This window comes from Puntigrus tetrazona, chromosome 11 (assembly GCF_018831695.1).
Source record: "Puntigrus tetrazona isolate hp1 chromosome 11, ASM1883169v1, whole genome shotgun sequence".
NCBI classification, from domain to species: Eukaryota; Metazoa; Chordata; class Actinopteri; order Cypriniformes; family Cyprinidae; genus Puntigrus; species Puntigrus tetrazona.
The window spans coordinates 4644054-4665667 of record NC_056709.1 but is presented as its reverse complement, the minus strand read 5'-3'; the positions used below and the strand labels follow the sequence as shown (position 1 = coordinate 4665667).

The window sequence follows — 21614 nt, the reverse complement described above, 5'->3', positions numbered from 1 at the left end:
CAGAAGATAATCGTTTAGACTAACAATCAAAGACTACTCTCAGCTTGTCTAATTTTTTGGGGTGATAAACCCGTGATGGGAACATACCATTTTTCACCTTCAGACTCATCATCCTCGATTTCTTCTGCTTCTCCCATATCAATGATATCCTCCATAAATTTCACATAACGCTCCTTATAGCTTTGATCCTTTAACAATTTCCTCTTCAGATGATTAAGCCTTACGAGGGTATATTGTCTATTGTTTGTCAATTTAGGTCTCTCCTTAAAGGGCAAAGGCATTTCTAAGTGTCCAGCACTGTTTTCCTTAATATCCTTGCTTAATTGATTCAAAAATTAATATCATCTTGAGACAGAGTTTTACCATCATCACTAATATCCTTAAAATCTGATTCAAGAATGCCTATAGCATCTGATGGAGTCAGCAGAGGTATTTCTTTAACAGAAACGCGATGACAAAAACTCGGACCAACAACAGAACTAAGTTGGGGTGCAGAAGGTCCAACAATACTCCATCCTAAATCAATTTTAACAGCATATGGATCATCATTGCCTCCTTGTCTTGGAGCTAAGGCTCTAGCACAGTAATATCCAATCAATAGTCCATTCTCACAATCCATCAGAGGAGGAATCTCATTACTCACAGCAGAAAGATGTTTCCAGAGTTTAGCAGTTTCACATGTTGGTATATGTGCACGATTAACTGGAATGCATTCTTTAGTATAGGCAGGAGGAAGTTCAATATAAGTGGCAGAACTATAGCCTCTCACACAAAGTCCTTGAACCCTTTCACTTTTCACTACAGTATCTCTTCCAGTCATAGTAGTTAGTTTTAGCTTCACAGGAATCTTATCTACCTGCAAATTGTTGCTTACTTCTTGGTCAATGAAAGTTGTGTCACTTTGGGAATCAAGTAAGGCATAAACTAGTTTCTCTATGCTGGGGTTGGCACTTGAGGATACCCATACTGGTACAACCATTGAAGTATGGGAAGATGTTTCACGATCCACAATAAGTGACAGAACAGATGTAGAATCATTTTCTAAATTTTGAGCAGATACTGCTACTGCTACTGCTGATTGGGTTTCCCTTTTTAATGTAATTATCATCATGAAGACAAGTAGGATGCTTTCCTTTACATGTTTTGGAGAACAGACGATAACGGCAGTCTCTTGCGCTATGACCCTGGTTCAAGCAACCATAACAGGGATTGTTTTCTCTTACATAAATCCTTCTCTCTTCTAAGGTCTTAGTCATTACTTTATGACAATCATTGAACTGATGCTTAGGGTCATGGCAGAAAATACATGAAGATTTTGCATTGCTCTTCAAAACCCTCTGCTTATCTGTTCCCAGAACAGCCCGAGTATGAAAAACGTTACCCTTATTGCCTCTGCCTTCTTTAAGGCTTCATTTTTCGATGGCTCCCAAGCTAAGGGCATAAGAAGAAGTGACTGGATTGCATACAACTTCTGATTCCAATGGCACAAAATCTGCAAAGGCCTTAAAATCAGGGAAAGTTTGCCTTTCTCTCAAACTCTGAGTAACTTGATGATTCCAGCGTGATGCAGCCCATTCAGGTAGCTTTTGAACGTTTTTGATTTTCTTCGCAATCATTCAATATCTGTAAGCCTTCCACATGAGGCATGGCCTCTTGACAAGCATTAAGAAAATCTGAAAAATCTCTAAGTCCAGCAGCATCTTTGTACTGAACCTTTAGCCAACTTGCCAGTTTCTGTCTGAAGGCGCGTTGTATAATAAATGGCTGCCCATATCTTTGATCTAATTTATTCCAGGCATCTTTGTAGGCCTCATTATCGCTTCTACAAAACATGCCATCTAAAATTTTACGTGCTACTCCACCCACATACCTTTTTAGATAGTAAAGTTTATCAGCGGGAGATATACTCTTTTTATCAATCGATGACACAAAAGAGGCCTTCCATTCAACATACTGGATGGGATCGCCATTAAATACAAAGGGTTCTTGAGTCGGTAGTCTATTCAGATTTATGCTATCTTGAAATACATCCAGAAGAAACTTCATTTTGAGATGGAGAGATTTGATTAATAGATTGATTAGAAGAACTCTGAGAAGTATGCTGCTGTTCTCTAGCGACATTATTTTCTGAGGAATTTTCAACTCCTTGCGTCACTATTTGATCATAGGCCTTGAACCTAGCTTGTGCTACTCTCAGATCCTTTTCAGCCTGTAGTCGCTCAAGTTCACGTCTTTGTATATCTAGGTCCTTCTTTTGCCTTTAAAACTCTTGCCTGTAATTCCAGAATTTCTGTTTATTTTCCTCCATCAATATCTTGAACACCTCTTCCCTTACTGCCAGTTCTGCAGCTGCTTCAGCATGCTTTGACGCTACATGAGAGGATCCAGTATGATGGCTTAGTTGGTCAACAGACTTACAACTGATTCTGGAGACAGTCGATCCAACTCATCGAGGCCTGAAATTCTCTCATAGGCAATTTTCATTATATCTGCTGTTACTGCTTCACAAGCATCAATACGACGTCTTAATTCTGTAGATGGAGTAACAGTATCTCAAACTTCCTTATAGATCTCCATAACAGTCTCCCTTTCATTTTCCAAACTTTAACTGAGGGATGCAATGTCGCTCTCAGATAAATCAGACTTAAGTTGGTTTCGGGCCGCACGTGCTAGAATTTTCCATTTTTCATATGCAGAAATTAACTTTCTTTCCCTTTTCTGAGCATTCTCTTCTTGCAATGCAGCCATTTTTACAGTAGAATTCCGTGAATGAACTGAATGTCGAGGGCCTTGAGATTCTAAACAGACTTCTTGAATTCCAGTATTACATTCATATAAATCGTGTTCTTCACCCTCGGTTCTATCTGTAATTTGACACTTCGCTACAGTTTCAGTTGGTTTTTGAAATACCTTGTTAAGAGTCTGAACAACATGTTGGGAACCATTAACTTCACTTTCAATATTGTCAAATGAGCAATGTGGCTCTATCATTTTAAACAATAACAAAACACAAAAATAACTAAAGACGCTTACAGTGTAATTGATATAACCCAGACAATATAAACAGCATACAGCATCAACATTAATATTAAAAAAGGGTTTTAAAACTGTATTAGGATGTTAAGAAATATGTTGCTCTTAAAACAGAGTCTCTTTAAAGACTTTAAAATGTTTCAAACTCCTCCTTTTTAAATAAAAACGAAGAAATGTCTCTTGATTAAGATTGTGTTTGAAGGATGAATGTCACCTTAAAAGGAATTCGGTTCTTTTCAATCCATAATGCGTAGATTAATCTTCCCTTGTCCGTGATTAGCGAACCATATGACCATCAGGACTGACTCGCTGCACATACGCTTTCGCTTTAAGAAGACCCATCAACATGGACACCAGTCTTAAATGCAGTTGTCGTCAATCATCCACACGAATGGCCAAGCTCTTACTGTAGATGTCCCACTGAATTGATGGTCAATACTCGTCAACTGATGTTTCCAAAAAATGTTTAATACGTTGACATTTAGATAAAACACCGAAAGAGCTATAAAGAAACAAAACAAACACATAGCAACCATTAACACATTACAACAATAAGCTGATGTTATCACTAGTGCGATAAAAAGGGCACTTCAATCGTAGACCACGAGATTATAGGCAACACACACAACACATTTACCTTATAACCCTTTCAGTGAGAAGCACAATATCAAAGTGAAAAGAGGAAAATCCACACTGCATTCTGCATTCCTCGACCATGCACAAACATTCCTGTGAATCTAGGAAATGCGAAGCACCTTATACGTCACATCACAAGCTTATCTATCAAAATAAAAGTCCTTAACTCAAATACAGAAATATCACATTAAATAAGCAAGTAATAAATGAAACGAAACAAAAATACATCAAGGCATAATTTAAAAAGTGACATGGGTCACTTACAATACGCTTTTTGCACCTCATTGGGTCTCATTTTGTATTAGGCGTACCCAATTATTAGTGAATGAGTCCCACTGTTTGAATTGTGATTATAGCCACTTCAGGAAGGCTTTAAGACCAAGCCAAATTCTCTGCCACCTAGTTTCTCCCACTTCAGTGTGTGGAATCACGTTTTGATTTCAATAAATTAGTTTGGATCAATTCAGAAATGTGATTAGTGATCGTTAGCACAACATCCAGCTAAAAAACAATGTACTGTGTCAATCTCGAGCCTCCTGATCTCATTGCAGTAGACCAATTGCAGTATTGCAGTAGACCAATCTCAGTGATGGATGTATTCAAAGATGCATTTCTGCATGAGCATTTTGAACGGAAGCTTGTTCAGGGCCTGGTTCAAAATGTGTAGATCCAAGATTGGTCATAACCCAACACCTTTCTTGGTTACTATGAAGTAAAACCCCCTTTAAAACCCTGTCCTCATATCAGCTGGAGGGACCGGCTCTATTGCATCCTTCGCCATTAGGACTGTGATCTCTGCACGCAAGACAGGGGGATTTACAGTCTTATCTGAAGTGAAGCAGACCATAGGATACATGTTGGTTTGCACTCCCAATCCACCCACTGCTGCTAACTGGCAAGAGAGAAGAGTGAATATGATCCTGGGCTGGCCTGTTCACAACTCACCATCCCCTCTGAGAACCTGATAGAGAACTCTGCTAGAGAAAACTGCCCTGTTGTTGAGATTTTATTTACCACTGACCACAAGGACAGTGGAGGGAAAAACAAAACAAAAGATTCTCTGCCCAAGAGGAAATGGTGAATTCACCTTCATCTCTGGGTCATAACACCATCAAAAAAGAGGCTTGAATCACACGGAGAAGGTGAGATCACAACCAATTAGCTCTGAAACAAAAAGCTGCCTATTTATACTCATGCTGTGAACAGTGTCAATCACTGCACTGCACATTGGCTCATTTAGATACACTAGAAATGGATTGGTCTCTCTAAGGCAGATTCCAATTTTGTTGGCTATCTGACTTGATGTCAAGAGTGAAAGGGAACTGAAAGGGAACCTACTGAAAGGGAACCTACAATACTCTTCAACACTTGATGGCTACTCTGTCAAGTCTTCGTCAACAGTTAGGACTTTGAGTGTGATATTTGATGGTAATCTTTCATTATAAAGACATATATCTAGCATTAATAAAATGCATCTAAATTATAACAGAAAAGTTCATTCATGCATGTTTATGAGTCCTGGTTAGAGAGGCAGGCACATTTTTTTCAGTTTAATTGTAGACTATAGACTAAACTTTTAAGCACAAATGAATTAATGAAATGATATCAATCCACAATCTAATTTGTGATACAGCCTGGAATTAAATCACACCATGTTGGCTTGGCCAAAGGAAAATTGGCACCCCAACTGAGCTTGGTTCCTTCCAAAGTTTTTTTTTTATTCAATTTTTGTCTCTGATAGAGTTTGGGTTCCTTGCTTGTCATGTCCATAGAGTTTTGCTGTGTATTTTTCTTCTGGTGCTTTCAGAATCATTAGAAAGGTGTCTGAAGTATGGCTGCAATAGTTGACTTATTTGATAAGTACTTTAACTTATTTACTTTTCATTTACTCATGTAAATAATTACTTTTTTATTGTTTAAAATGAAAATCTTTCTCAATTTGCAAACAAACATGTTAATGATGAGGAAAAATGTTACATTGCATAGAAATATTTCACCCAATTCTTAATTTATTGGCTTAATATTTTAATTATAAATTATACATTAATAAGAAGAATCAATATTTCATGTTAAAGAAGTTTATGTTATTTCATGTTTTATTTATCTTTTTTTTAGTTTAAAGCTGCTTTTGTCGTTTATCAATGACTGATTATTGTGCTGTGTTTTAGACATATTTTTATTCATATGTGGAGTGTGGGTTATGTGGTGATTCATTCATTCAATGTGATAATAGTAGTAAAATATATGAGAAATTTTAAAAGATTGAATTATCATCTTGATATTGTGAAAGGCATAAACCATGAGCAATTTTTTGCTGAGTTAAACACACATAAAAAAGAGAGATGTCACATATGCTGTCACCAGATTACAGTATGCTGTGAAAAAACACCAAGAGCACTTGCTTACTGCAGCGATATGTGTGTTCCAGAGAATGTTTAGCACCACAAGGCATTTTTGCATGCTGGAGAGCATGTGTGAGAACACGTGTCTGCTTTCACATGCTTGTGCTTGTGTGACTGGGAGTGATGTTACAGAACTGAGTGAAGAGGTGTTTTTTTCTGAGTAAACAGGCAGATTTCTCTGCTTACAGAAGGTTTGGTTTAACAGTGTGGAACAAAAATGACCATTGCTCTGCCATTTAAAGGGTTAGTTGACCCCAAAATGAAAATTACATCATGCTAAATTAAAATATTTTGATGAAATCAGAGAACAATACAACTGAAATGATCCCAGATCCAGAAACAATACTCAAAAATGTGAAATGAAGTTAGAAATAGAGCGTATTATGTGTTATCAAATTTGATTTATTGCCAGTGATAAAAACACAACTGGACACTGGTTGGACATCTGTTTAAGACACCTGTGTATGTACATCCCTCATCCATCTAACTGACCATCTCTTTAGAGTTGTTTCGCATGAATATTAAATATTAAAATATTAAAATATTAAACTGTAGCACGTAATAAAGCATTGTCTTGCAGCCTTTGAAACACAGCTATTTGTTATATTAAACAAACTGTTTTTAATGCCCCTTTCACCCAACCAATGGTCACTAAAAGTGTAACAATGAGGGTCTGTGGACCCTTCCCCATAAACGCATTTTAACACTTTTGTTTATATAGCTCTTGTAGGTTGTATCAAAAACTGAACATTATTATTAAATGCAGAGACAGTCTTTGTAATGTAATCAACAATAATCACTAGAAATTAAGTGTCCCCAACTAAGCAAGCCAGAGGCGACACCTCAAAAAGCCAGAACAGGACTCTGGTTTCCTGGCAACCAACTGATTTAGAGCTAGTTTACTGCTCTAAGGTATCTCCCTTTTGGAAAGACAATGGGCTTTTTTCTTATTGATTCACAGGAAAACTTTTTTTTAAGTACACACATACCTTTCAGGTCATTGTGTATATTGTTATTGTTCTTGCATATCCTCACATAAGATGAGGATAGGAGCTCCACTGCAACCCTTAAGTTTCTTTCTTTTCATAGCCTCATTCTCTGCTTCAACTTATTCACAAAGCTGCTGAGACAAGCTTTTAACATAAGAGAAAAGAAAAGTTTGACCTCATCAAAACTATGCATCATACACTACATCAGTGAGGATCATACATTACTTTAAAGTAGTTCCAATCACAACAAACTCTTGTAGAAACATGAGCCTTGTTGCTAGGAGACACATGACAACTGAAAACTGTGTTCTAAAATCCACCTAAAAATCTCTGATTGGATGGTTCAAATCATATTTATCTGAGATGCTAATTATTGAAGTTGACAGATAAAACCCCACGTGTAATAACCTAGGACACTGTCTAACACTTAATGGCTGTTTCTGGTATTCTGGTATTCTTCTTCATCAGTTAGGAACCTAGGTGTGCTGTTTGATAGCAATCTTTTAATCATTTAAATGCAGAATTCATTGATGTGTTTATGACCTTGAGGATAGACTATTGTAAAGCCTTATTGGGTGTGTATGTTTGATAGACAAACTTCAGCTGGTCCAAAACACAGCAGCTAGTCCTTAGTAGAACTAGGAAGTATGATAATATTAACACAGATCTGTCAACACTGCAATGGCTCCCTATCAAACATTCCCTATCAGATTGTAAAATCTTTTTGAATTGTTTTTTAATTACTTATAAATCCCTGAACAGCTTAGCTCCTCAATACTTGAGTGAACTCTTATCACACTATAGTCCTGCACATCTCGCTGCATTCTCAAAACTCTGGCCATTTGATAATATCTAGAATATCAAAATTGAGTGCAATCCTATTTATATTTAGCACCCAAACTCTTGAACAATGTTCCTAATACTGTTCGGGAAGCAGACACACTGTATCAGTTTAAATCTAGACTAAAGACACATCTCCTTAACCTAGCTTACACACTATACACTTCTATTATTCAAATCCGTTAAAGGATTGTTAGGCTGCATTAATTAGATCAGCCGGAACTGAGAACTGAGAAAACTGCCCAGAAACCATGATGTACTTGTTAAATCATAAAAAGAATGGCATCAGCACTAATATTAGTCTGTTTCTTTCCTATTCTGTTTCTCAGATGGTGGATCAGCACCAACACACACTAAAAGTCCTTTGCACAACAATCTAACATGCTTAAAACTGAAGTGGAAATTAAGTGCTGGGTGTCTGGCCAGAGGAGAACTAACTCCCAACTGAGAATTGTTTCTCCCAAGGTTTTTTTTCTCCATTCTGTCACGGATGGGGTTTCGGTTCCTTGCCGCTGTCACCTCTGGTTTGCTTAGTTGGGGACAGTTAATTTCTAGTGATTATCATCAATTTAATTACAGATATCATCTCTGCATTTAATTAAAAAAAATAAAAATAGTGTTTAATAAATCATTATGCATTACTATCACTCTATTCTCCTATTTGATACAGTTCAGTGCTTTGATAAAATCTGTACTGTTAAAAGCGCTATATAAATAAAAGTGACTGATTGATTGAATGAAATCAAAGTCTGAAGCTAAAAACATACTCTGTGACCATAATACACTACTCAATTTTCTATGGAATCTGTCAACTTCAATCTGCATACTGGTTCTGATTTTCCTTAACTAGCTTTAACTTGTTCAGACTAAAAAAAGTAGCATCTAATTTAGCAAAGAAATTTCTAACTAGGAATATTAGATTAAAAGTGACTCAAGATTAACTATAAATTGAAGAAAAGATAAAAGGTGTGTTATGAGACCATTTGGTGCATGACATCAATGTACCGTGTGAGTTTTGTACTGACCCTCATTTACAAAGCAGTCTGGTGAAAATGATTCATGCAAACATAAACTCATTTAGGTGAACTTTGCCCAGAATCTGTAAAAGGCTTGTTCTAAGAAAGTGCTTATGATTTGTGGGGATTAAAAAAAAAACACTAGGTGGATTTCTAACATATGGTTATAGGGGTGATTGTGTACAGACGCATTTAAGATCAAACATATTCTAAAAGTAAATTTTGCATGTAATGTCCTCTAAAAATAGTAATATCACAACAGCTTGCACAGTTTAAAGTTCCAATTTCTACAGCACAAAAATATCTGAGAAGACATCTCAGATCTCTAGAAAAATCTGAATAAGTATGGACATTACTAATAGTAAAAGGACATTTGATTCACCTAGGCCTACATAATGACAGATTCACTACATTTACTGCACAAGTGCATTTAGAGACACCTTTGGAAAACATTAAAAAGTGACCTACTAAACAGAAGGTGTTCAGGTGTTCACAGTCAAAGAGCTTGGCATCCAACACATTTGAGTTGCAAATGTCTGCTCAGTCACACATTCAGATTCCCACTGCTCCTCTTTATATACACTCACATGGGTGATTTTTTTCACTAAGGTACCCTTTTTAACTAGTTGAAAGTTTAAAATCTTCTTTATATTTAATTTTTAATTTTATGTCATATGTCTAAAAGTGTTAGAGTGTAAAGTTACAGTTCCAAAGACTAAAAATATTCTTTATAAAATTTATGACTTGTCCACACCCCCTTTAAAATGACTCGTTTAATTCACATTTTGTTTTATGGACATTTTATTGCGAAAATGTTTACACAAAGAAGAAATGTGGAACTATTATTCTAGCTGTAGTGTTGCTGCTGGTTGCCGGAGATGTGTTTCATTGACTGGATTGCTGGTCAATCAGAGCACAACATGTGAAAAATAATGTGTTTTTTTTTTTTATTTAAACCACATAAACATATCGCATTACACCAATTACACAAAATGATGTTCTTTTTAGTAATATCTATGACCCCTTTAGCAATACTGTGTTGTATTACAAATTTATAAAAGGTTAAACACAGATTCCAATATAACAGTATATGCTGAATGTGTATTGTGATTTACATTCTAAGAGCAGGAAGCCCAAGCCCCGAGACAGTTATCTTTTGTCTTTCAGTTCTTGAACATCTGGTAGATCAAGTGTGAATGCTAATCCTGAGGTACAACTGTGCCTTTTGTTTTAGTCTCTATAACACCTATGCATTTGAATGATACTAAGATGCTAAATAGATCAAGGATCGGGAAAGTTCCTGTTCTGGGCTAAGTTCCTGATCTGCATTGGCATACTTTTGTTTTACTGGTCTCCACCCCTGTGTACTTCTCCTTCTGAAACATATAAACTTCAACCTAGCATGTTTCAGTTAGATTTTTTGCTTGGAGATTTCTTGAAGATTTTCTTGGAGATTGCTTGACGATTTTCTTAAAGATTTCTTGAAGACTTCTTGCAGATGACTACAGCAACAAAATAAAAACGAACTCCTGCTTTACCAAGAATCTCCTGGTCTCTTCTCAAAAAGAAGCTAAAAAGTTTCCAACAACTGTTAACAATAAGAGCTCATATTTATATAAATCAGGAATTTTAGATGAATTTTAAAATGAAGTTACAGTAATACATTACCATTACCAACATCAATTAACCATAAGGCACAGACAAAATATACAGGTCTGGAGAGTAATAAAATACATGTAATGTCATTACATATTTAAAATACAATATATGAGTTAATGTATTTTGTTAAAGTTACATATTAAATGGGTGCTAATAAAATTACAGTTACATCCAAAAAGTATTTTAGATTACCAAAGTGATTATGCAGCCTGTTTAAACTGTAGCCTGTTTAAACTGTAGCCTGTTACGATTCACTAAATTGCAAGAAATCAATCAGAAAAAATCTGAAATCAAGCATATGGAAGGTTTTTCAGGATTATTTCCAAATGAAATTGCAAATTATATTTTCATTACCATTTGCCTTTTCGCTTTTGGGAATGTACAATGACTGCCACATTTCAAATAAAAAAGTCTATCGGTATTTATATTCTATAGAGTGAAACATAAGGTTAAAATGACTGTTCTGTAAATTTATTTTCATTCCATAGTTCATTTAATAGCTTAAATAAGGTAATATTTAGTAATATTTAGTCCAGAGAGTCACAACCGGGCTCGCAAAAGAGAGTGGCCTGTGCACAGTGGTGAGGGCGTAGAAAGAGAGCGATGATACATACTATGTGATCAAATGTGGCTACCTCATGATGTTAACCTCTTATGTTTAATAAATCAAGTGTTAAGATCCACTGATCTCCCTGTTGGTGTTCTCCTTGATACAAAGCCAAGAACCCACAAATCTGTGAAGTTGCATATATAAACAACACAAGTTACACTGGTGGTAGCACTGGTTGGCTTGTTTTACTTGTTTGTTTTTTTTTATTTTGAATGAAGTAGATATCACCACTTTGATGAAAGTGAAAGCCGACTATCAGTTGGACCACTGTTTTGGGCAGCAGATTTCCAGTCTTCAGCTGGAGTGACATGTTCCACACACTCTCCACCTCAGACTTGTGGACCTGTGGACTATGACATCACAGCACACCATCACTAGTCTTCCATGGACAATCATCATCAATGCCGACACTGCTGCTGTGCTGCACTACATACGCAGAGAATTCAACAACGCCCATTGGATGACTGCTGTTCTCCCCAATGCCAACATGGCTACTGAACATGACCAACTACCCCAAACTGATGACTTCTCCTGCCAAAAGACATTGTAGCTACTCATTTTTTTCCCATAGCTGTGAGTCACACACTCCTCACACCACACAGTTTGATGAATACACCCCCATAGATATCATAATGGAAACTCCAGGTCTGGCCACTCTCCTTCACTGGAGCGCCGGCCTGGTTTTGACCATGAACATGGAACCCGCAATGCTCACTCACCCTCCCCCAGTCAACAGTAGAGACCTTCCAGTTATCACAGAGATAGTTCTCAGTCACTACCCCCCATTCCTATAGTTCACCAACGTATTACACCTCTACCACACAACATGTACACTCCTCTCAGGCTCACAGTAGGGAAAGCCCCATATTTTCCACAGCGGGAAAAGAGTAGAAGTTGTCATTGGGGACCAAATGCCAGCTTCATCTTATATAATACTCCACTCTGACACAACTGATTGTAGCTCTAATTCACCTATGCCGGGATTGAACTCAATGCTTTGGTGGATTCAGAGTCAGGCCTATCTCTCATTATGGATGACTACCATAGATTCATACCAGCTTTGTCTACTCAGTCTATCAGCAAGTCTTTTGTGTTAGCATCATCAGTTACTGGACAGCTACTGGACATACCTGGCTCTGTGACAGCTTCTATACATATTGGCAATGTCTCATTTTCTTATGTGTTCCATGTAGTACACACTGCTACACATCCTGTTCTTATAGGCTGGGATTTACTAATTGAGCACAACATTACCACGCATGATATACCATGTGCATGTTGACAATTTTATAATACTTCAGTGCCTCTTTCACTATCACAATCACTTAATGATGGATGCCCTTTAGGTCAGCTTTTGCCATTCACTGGCAATACCAATGATGAGTATGCATTAGTCTCAGCTCACTTCTACAGAAGCTGTCCATCCAATGACTGCAGTGCATTTGCAGGATACCCAGATAAATTTTAAAAAACAGACCCAGCTCAAGAGCCTGCTGGCTGAGTTTGCTGACAGTTTCAGCTCTCATTTTCATGGTAAAACAAATTTGAACAAATATATCACTGATGATGCTGCTCCAATAAAACTGCACCAATATAGAACATCGCTAGCTACTCAGGCTGTACTGCAACAAGAAATGTCAAAGCTCTTTGATCACAACATCATTGAGGAGTCTCAAAATCCATGGTCGCCTCCAGTTGTGCTTATTCGAAAAAAGGATAGCACACAATGGTTCTAAGTCAATTACAGACAACTCAGTGATGTTACAATGAAAGACTCACACCCCTTTCCTCGGGTGGATGATACCCTTGACAGGCATTCTGTAGGCATTCTGAGTGTTTAGCACTATTTATATGACTGCTGGTTACTGGCAAATACCTCTTAACCCAAAAGACAAAGAAAAGACTGCTGTCTCTACTAGTACTGGGCTTTATCAATTCTGTATGATGCCAGTGGGCATCTCCAATGCACTGTCCAGTTTCAAGCACTTAATGGAACTTGTGCCTGCACTGGGTACAAATTTAGATTATATTATTGTCTACAGTGCCAATTTTCTGCAACACCTACAGCACTTATGTGAAGTTTTAGTTTTCTTGGTCAGCTGAAGCAAATGAACCTTTTTTGACTTGACCAAGTTTGTCAGTCTCTATTGACTGACATTGGCAGGTTGCATCTTTCACTAAATCCCACAACATGGTGTTCCTGAGGCTCTACACTCAAATCAGAACAGAATCTGATATGATTAAACACCTTTGTAACTTGTTGGCAATCAAAAAGCTGAGAATTGTTGAGAGATTTAATCACACATCTAAAAGATGAACTCTCTGAGTCTTTTTTCAACTTGACAGAGTGGGATGAGCAACTCCCGCAGGTTGCATTACCTTTTAACACTACTAAGCACACTATCACAGGATTGACACCCTTCTTCCTGGCTCATGGCCGGGAAGCCCACATTCCCTAGATTAATTACTCCAGGACATGTCTCCAGTTCAGCGACAGTTTGTGTAAAAGACTGGTCTGTGCTTAATGCTCTACAACTGCTTTCCAGGACAAGGCTCCGGACTAACAATGTCTGAACTATGACCATCATTTGAAATACACTCCGTACAACACTGATGACTTGGCGGTGACTGCATCAACATTGGGTGGGTCCATATAAGTTTCTGCAACCAATATGCCCATTTGGTAGTTCTACCCCTGCTAATTTTGAAGCTAGGGATGTATCCAGACTTCATGCGAAAGCAAAAATGCAACAGTTGCAACCTCAACCCCAATTTTAACTGTCTGGAAAGCTACAACCGTCTTGCCCTATGGATAATGTGCTGGGCTTTAACATTGCACTGTTGCTTCCAACAGTGGGCACACCTGAAACTGAATTGTCAACAGATGTTTCTGATGCACCAGATACTCCAGCATCGAATTAGAATGTGCTTCCCAGGATACATTGATTGCCTTACCATTTGAAAGATTTAGCATTTCACTGATGTTCTCTGTATTTGGTTTTTTTTGTTCATGTACAGGGTTAATACCTGTAACAGTAGAAATCTTGATGGTCATTTTCTTCTATACTGATGCTTTATGGGCCTTTTGACACTGATTTATATCTATATATAAATATAAAAATATAAAAAGGATATATAAAAATATATATAAATATAATGTATATATAATGTATACATCTGTATACATCAAACCCACAAACCAGCACGTTACAACATATGCCTATTTGGGACACATGCCTAGTGATAAGATTTTAGTTTGAATACGCCTCATGCCAAATTAATTCCCCATATTTGAAAACATAACTTCCTCTAATATGTTTTTATTTCTAAGTTCAAAATGTTTTAAATATTAATCTTATACATTATTTATACATTTATAATTGTTTTAAATGTATTTATGCCACCTATTTAAGTAGAGGTGATTATATACATAAAAACAAGACATCAAAATTAATATGTCCTTTACATGTATTACAACTATTCCAAAGTATTTAGATAAAGTTACTAAAATTCAGTATTCTACTGAAATACATTACAAAATACTTTTTAAAGCATGTATTTTGTAATCTGTAATGAAATACATTTTAAAAGTAGCCTTCCGTGAAAATATATACTTAATATCTGTGATATCAGACTTTCTATCTATGCCAGATGTTAATTTTGATTAAAACATCTAACTGCACTGAAATTTTGATGATTTTATTACATTCTAATTTATTACATTCAGTTCATGTAAACAGCAATTAATATTGAATAACAACAAGGTAATGCCAATGAGGCTCACACAGCCAGACTTTTGAGAATTCAAAACAAACAAACTGCACGCAGAGGAAAAAAGTATATTTGTTTTTATATTTATAACATATAGCCTAATTAAACAACATGACACAACCAGGAGGGAAGTTTCTTGAAAACCATGTTTGCAAATTTGACAAGATTTAAAAGTAGTCAACATACATTTTATTTCAGTATTTGAATTAGAATTTATTGAAAAGGTATACTGTTCATTGCTTTTGCTTCATTTGGTTAACAAAAATAGTTACAAACAAAGATCAAAGTAGCTGTGTTTTGTTAATGAATGATTAGCGTTTTTGAATTCTGAATCATTTGAGTCAATGATTCAGTGGTCCATTCATAAGGACAGGCACTTGCTTCATATTTCAATGAATCAGTTGTCTGAATGAATCGTTTGAAAGCTTCAACGACTCCTAATTGTGTCATTGAAGATGCTGCCACCTTTTGGCGTTTTAGATCATGATTCCATATGATTGGTAACAGCCCTATATTATCTTCTTATATTAAGTGAAAGTATTAATAAAATGCAAGAATTTATTATAAAAGATTGCATGCATTTAAAATGATAAGGCGGACATGCCCTTTTAATAGGTAAAATGACACTGAAATATTTGTGTGCAGTAGTAAGTCATATAAAATGTAATTTTCCTACAAGAAAATTGTAGCCAGTAAAAATGCTGGCTAACAAATTTGAAAAACACTAGCCACAGTGGCTGGATAGAAAAATGTAATGTCAAGCCTTGCTTATAAAAATAATAATAATAATAATAATAATAATAATAATAATAATAATAATAACAATAATAATCACTTCTACAGCTAACATATTTTGTAAATGTTTGGCAATAAACAGAGTCCCAACAGGCCCCATTGTGAGAAGAAAAACAACAGTCATTGTCATGTTGCAACAACTGCAGGAGTAATTAGTGTCGGCATCCTTGGTATGATAGAAATTTTTGCTGTTACATTAAACTAGGGACCTCTTAAAACATATCTTCATTCATTCATTCATTCATTCACATTTGTGCGTTTTGTAAAACCTAAATAAACCAACATTTATTAACTCTCACAAGAACAATACATTTCAGTAGCTCAAATACTTTCAAGCTGAACTTGTTTTTCAGACTTGTGGCAGAGGTCTGTAGGAACGCCTGACTGAACTTGCAATTCCCAGGGTGTTTTCTTAACTGTTTGGGAGGGAGATGTCACATGCAGTGTTGGCATAAACAGTCAAATATGTGTGCATGCATCTCTGTAACATTGTGAGCTTGTAAATCTGCTCGATACATTGCACAGACAAGTGTTAGAAGTCACAGCCACATAAGGCCACAAAACACAAACATCTAAACTTTTAACTACACAAATTTTACAAGTGAAATAAAAACTTAATTTGGTCTGACAGTCAAACTGAGATGACCGATGACAAATTGATAAATTCAAAGATAGCATAAGAACCTGCATGCTTTTCAAAGAGTGATTTCAATTTTATGCAAATGAGCAGTGACAAGCAATAGGATGGTGGAACAAGAATTTCAACACACCATTTCCTGTTTACTACTGTAAAGCTACACAATCTTGTAAATTTTAAAATTGTAAATTTGTAAAAGTGCTATGTAAATAATGGTGACTTGACTAGAAATGGCCAGTGCACTCTACATAAAGGATAGTTCTCTTTAATGAAAGACAATTTTGATATATCAACAGACAATGTTGAACGATGAGGACATTGATGACAGTGCCCTATCACACACCTGCCTGACTGACTGTGTTGTACAAGAGATAAAAACAATATAAACACTGTTTGTTTTCTCACATAATCCTTTGGTTCATGTCTTAGGCCATAAATGTATCGTTATGATGGGGTATGGTTTAATTTTGAGTTCTCTGGGGTTTTTTTTAATCTCATAGAGAAAGTTCCCTATTATATGACTGACAGACTACAACGTTTTGTCTTAAAAATCCCAAAATTTTATTGGTCTGTTCTTTTAAATGAATCATCCACAGCTTGCACATAGTGTGCTTGACATAAATGTCAACACAAGCAGGGGTTACAAGAAATGTTTACCACTTGTGAAGCCCAAAATGTCTAGCTTCATGCAAACATGCTTATCCAAGAGTGCCGTCTACACATTTGTTGAACTGACTGCAGTAATTGATGATTGCAGCAGATGACAATTAATCTAAGCTGTTACGAAATTAACAGAGTTACTTATGTAAATTGCATGCAGCATAAAATATGGCAAATAAATATGCAGATGATCTGCTGCAGCAACACCTACCAAAAGTAAAAGAGCTATATGACTGCAAGTGATTACTAAATCCATATCCACCTTGAAAAGAACCAATACGTCTTACTGTTCTTAACGCTGCCATGATGTGGCAAGTCACTGAACTGATGTTTTAAATCGTTTGAAGTGTTTTTCTCTTCCGTGTGAATGTCGCACAACCTTTAGAGAATGCTGACTGCACTAAATAGATTTCATGCAAAACTACAAATGCACCAGAATTCCTAAATTATGCACACACACACACACACACACACACACACACACACACACACACACACACACACACAAATAAATAAATAAATAAATAAAATAGAAAAGAATGCGTATTATGCCTTAAAGATTAAACGTTCTTAGAATACCACACACAAATACTACTGTACATAATGCCAAATACCAGGTTTCTTACATAAGACATTCATTCAAACAAATCATATAAGAAGCCGATACGCTTCTGAATTTGATCTATAATTGTCGATTTAATAGTACAATCAATCTACAGCATATGAAAACATGACATAACTGCGATCTCTTCCATGCATCAGTAAGTAGATGCCCTGACAGTGTCTGCGTACTTTCATGACGTGATTGTCATTGAATATGCACAGCTATTGCTTCAGTATCAATTGTCCTTTTCTAGGTTTTCTCTCACTTACATAGATTACATTTACGACGCAATCAGCTATAATGGCTATTGATCAAAAGGTTGTAGCCTATTGGTTTTACACATGCATGATTTTCTTTCTTATTTTTGTAATGCGTTCGCGCACTAAAGCTGAATCCAGGATTTGTACCGTAGTAGCCTATACAGCAGTGTTGCGCATGACATAATCTTTCTCATAAATGTTCTTTCGCCTCTGCAAAACAGTACTAATAATAATTTACAAATGCACCGGTGTTTCGATTAATTGTACGTTAAACTACAACATGTTGACACGCAGCCTGTCACTCACCTGAGGTATCAAGCGGTCGTCCAGGTGGATCATGGAGATTTCAGAGTAAATGAAGTACAAGCAGTAGAGGCGATTCAGTCCCGCCCAGATCCCGTCGACTGTTTCTCGGTAAGGCACCAACCCAATGCTACAGTGAGAGCAACTGAGCACGGTTAAAGGGAGGGACGTCACTAAGAGGGTATAAGAGAGTATGAGAAGTGTTGAGTATGTAAAACCCTGGGGAAATAATTTTAATTACTGAATGACTTTTTAGGGTCGACGCTTTTAATTTTGGTTTGGGTTTTTGGGGGGCTTTTTTTGTCATTTGTGTCAATACTTTTATGAGCACTATTAGTTGAAACCAAATGCACTTCTTAGCACAGTTAGCTAACATTAATATTAAAAGGTGTTCAACGATATGCAATCTTATTTTATAATTATGGGACGGGTGTTTTTTTTCCGCTTGAGCACTTGTTCCCCAAAATGTCTATGCAAATAAAAAACAGCAATACCCACACAAATATAAATCTAGATCTTTTTTTTTTTTGAAACAGAAAAAAGTGTCTTGAGAAGAGGGTAAATGGAGAGCATTCTGTCTCTAGCCCAAAGAGAAAGTCTGGCACAGACCAGTGAATGCTGTGCAGTCCATAAAAAGATGTGTTGAAGCTGGACAAATTAAATGCACCAATCAGTTCAGTTCATAATGGCTGTCAATGCAAAATGCCCAAAGAAGACCAGGATAGGTGATCAATTTTCCTTCCAGTAGAGGGCTTTATCATGGAGCATGTATTTTGGTTCATTATAATAATTATTAATAATCCATTTTGTGGTGGGGTACTTGTTAGGGTCACATGTCATATTATATTACACGATATAATACTGCAAGTGTCTTAGACTACACAACAACTAACCAAAAGTGTTTACATATGTGTTGCAGACTTTATAAAATGTAATTATAAATTTAAGTACAATCGAAATAAGCGACTTAAAATAGTGTCAAGATTGTACTAAAGTGTACAAATAGCTGTAACAGACTCAGCCTGTTACATCTACATAATTAAAAACTTAATAACTTAGTTACGTGGAAGGTACATTTTGGTTCATGTAAGTACAACGCCTACTACTTAGTATTTAATAAGGTAATGACTTTGTATTATGACACCTTAAAATGAAGTGTTAAGTTTTGAAAACAAAGTTGTTCCTATATCTATGTTCAAGAGGATCTTAATTTCATAAGCTGTAAATGTGCTCATGATAAACCACCTTAAAGGTCAAATAAGGGTTTTGGGTGTGTGTTCTCCAAAGATTGTTTGCATGAGGAGGCACACCCTGTCACGAGTCACCTCTCATGCATGACCCAGCAGTAGTTTGCCTGGTCACAGCTGCACAGGATAATGTGCATCCTGAACTCTGGCTTTTGCCCCTTGCCAACTCGCTAGCATCTTCACAAACACAACAATATCTTACCTGCTTTAGTCACCCTTTCAATATATTTAGTTTTGAGTTTGTCTGTGTGGTATGTATTAATTTAAGTCAAACTAAGAAATGTCTGAATGTAACTGCATTAGATAAATTAAAAAATGATGTGGAATTTATTTAAAAGATTTCACAAGCACATTCCTCCTTTTAAAACATTTCAGTATTTTGTCAGGTTTTAAACAATAAAACAGCAACAATTGTTTAAATTATTTATTTAAGCCTTTAAACAACAAAACATGAAATCACAATCCTCACAGGACTTTGATTAATATAAATAACAAACACATTTAAAAATCTTTAAAAAGACACATACACCCAACAGAAAATTTGCTTTTACCATGGATATGGTTTTTTCACAATGTCCTAACTCCTAGCTCAGATTGTTCCAGCAAATCCACCACAAGATGGCGCCATGACTCAACAACAACAAAAAAATGTAATCTTCATTATGTAAAGCAATGTACAAGCTCTCCCAAAATCTGTAATTTATTATTTAAAATTGTACATTTTTTTCTAAATTGTATCTAATGTCAAAATATAATGGTATACAGTTTAAAATATTAGTACTAGACATAAATAACAGCACATGACATTCTACTATATGTTGTCTCATGTTCAACATCAAACGTAGTTAAAGGCCCTAAAGGAATCTGTGGCAGTTATGGGTGCAGCGTCCATAGCTCTGAGATAATTCCTAGCTAGAAATTCTATTAAGAACACTCTGGTATAGAGAGTGTTGCCATAAAAAGGCTATACAAATGCATTAACGCGATAATAGTGTTTTGGTGCTCCTGAAAATGCTAACGCTTGAAAAAAGTTATTTGAAAATGATATCATTGTCCTTGTTTAAACAATAAAAAAACATGCATTTGTGAAAACAGGGTTTGTTTCTGCACATTTTTTTCAATCAGCTCCTTTCAATCAGTCTTAAAGACTTCACTTGTGCTTGCATGGCATGAATTCTAAGCCAGAGGTTTTGTTTCTCCTAGAGCTATAGTGGCAGAGTAAGACAAATCAGCTTTCAAGACACAAGGCTGAACATTAGCTAAAAAGATCCACATCACACCCTCTTGTGATTTTACTTCACTGGCTCCCCAATTGTGGTCCCAATCAAATTTAAGAATGAATACCATGTAAAGTTTACTACTTATCACTGAGTCTTTCTAATAAAATTGTACCTCAGTTCACCCATAAAACTGCATTTGTATAATTCCTCCTGCAAGTTACGGTCACTGAACAGATGGTGCCTTGTTGTTCCTTCACAGCAGGATACAAAGTCACTGTCCCTCTACTCTTTTTCTAGAGTGAATGATTACAGGCCAGCTAGTATTCTCTCAAAATACATTTAATTGACTCTTTACAACATCTTCACAACTCCTTAATGATTTAAGAATTAGCAATTAAAAACATAAATGACACGCCTCACTCTCTGGGCTTTTTATACACACAAAACCATGCATTTTTTTTTATTTTCAGAAACCTTCTATATGGGATTCATATGTTTGTTTCCTAATGGGTACTACAACAAATTTAACTTTACAACATCAAAAATGTCTACAACATCCCAGCAAAGTAAAAATATACTCTCTAGAAGGTACACAAGCCACAGTCAACACTCTACACCTAAGAAACAATTTTACAAGAGCAAATACAGAGGGTTCACTATAAAAGTGCAAACAGCCAGATTTGGCTAAAAAAACAGCTCAAAGCCAGACTAAATTAGGATCAACCTGTACTGGCAGGAAGAAAACAAGTATGAGAGATTTGGAACAGCTCATGATCCAAAGCACACAACGTCATTCAGAAACATGGTGGAGCAGTGTGTTGACATGAGCATGCATGGTCAGTGGCACTGAGTTACGCTTTTAATAAATACACAGAAGACATAAGTAGCTGAATGAATTCTAAAGGTATTGGGACACATTCAGTTAAATTCAG

At 36.1% G+C, this 21614-nt stretch overlaps 1 protein-coding gene across 3 annotated transcripts in view; it reads right to left on the bottom strand.

The window, feature by feature from the left end:
- LOC122354128 (band 4.1-like protein 1) overlaps positions 1-18363 on the bottom strand; it is a 150167-nt gene extending 131804 nt beyond the window's left edge. For all 3 annotated transcript variants that reach the window (XM_043252168.1, XM_043252174.1, XM_043252175.1), the window contains exon 1: positions 18219-18363. The gene's annotated coding sequence lies outside the window, so the exon portion shown is untranslated. The remainder of the gene's footprint in view (positions 1-18218) is intronic.
- Positions 18364-21614: the final 3251 nt, after the last annotated feature.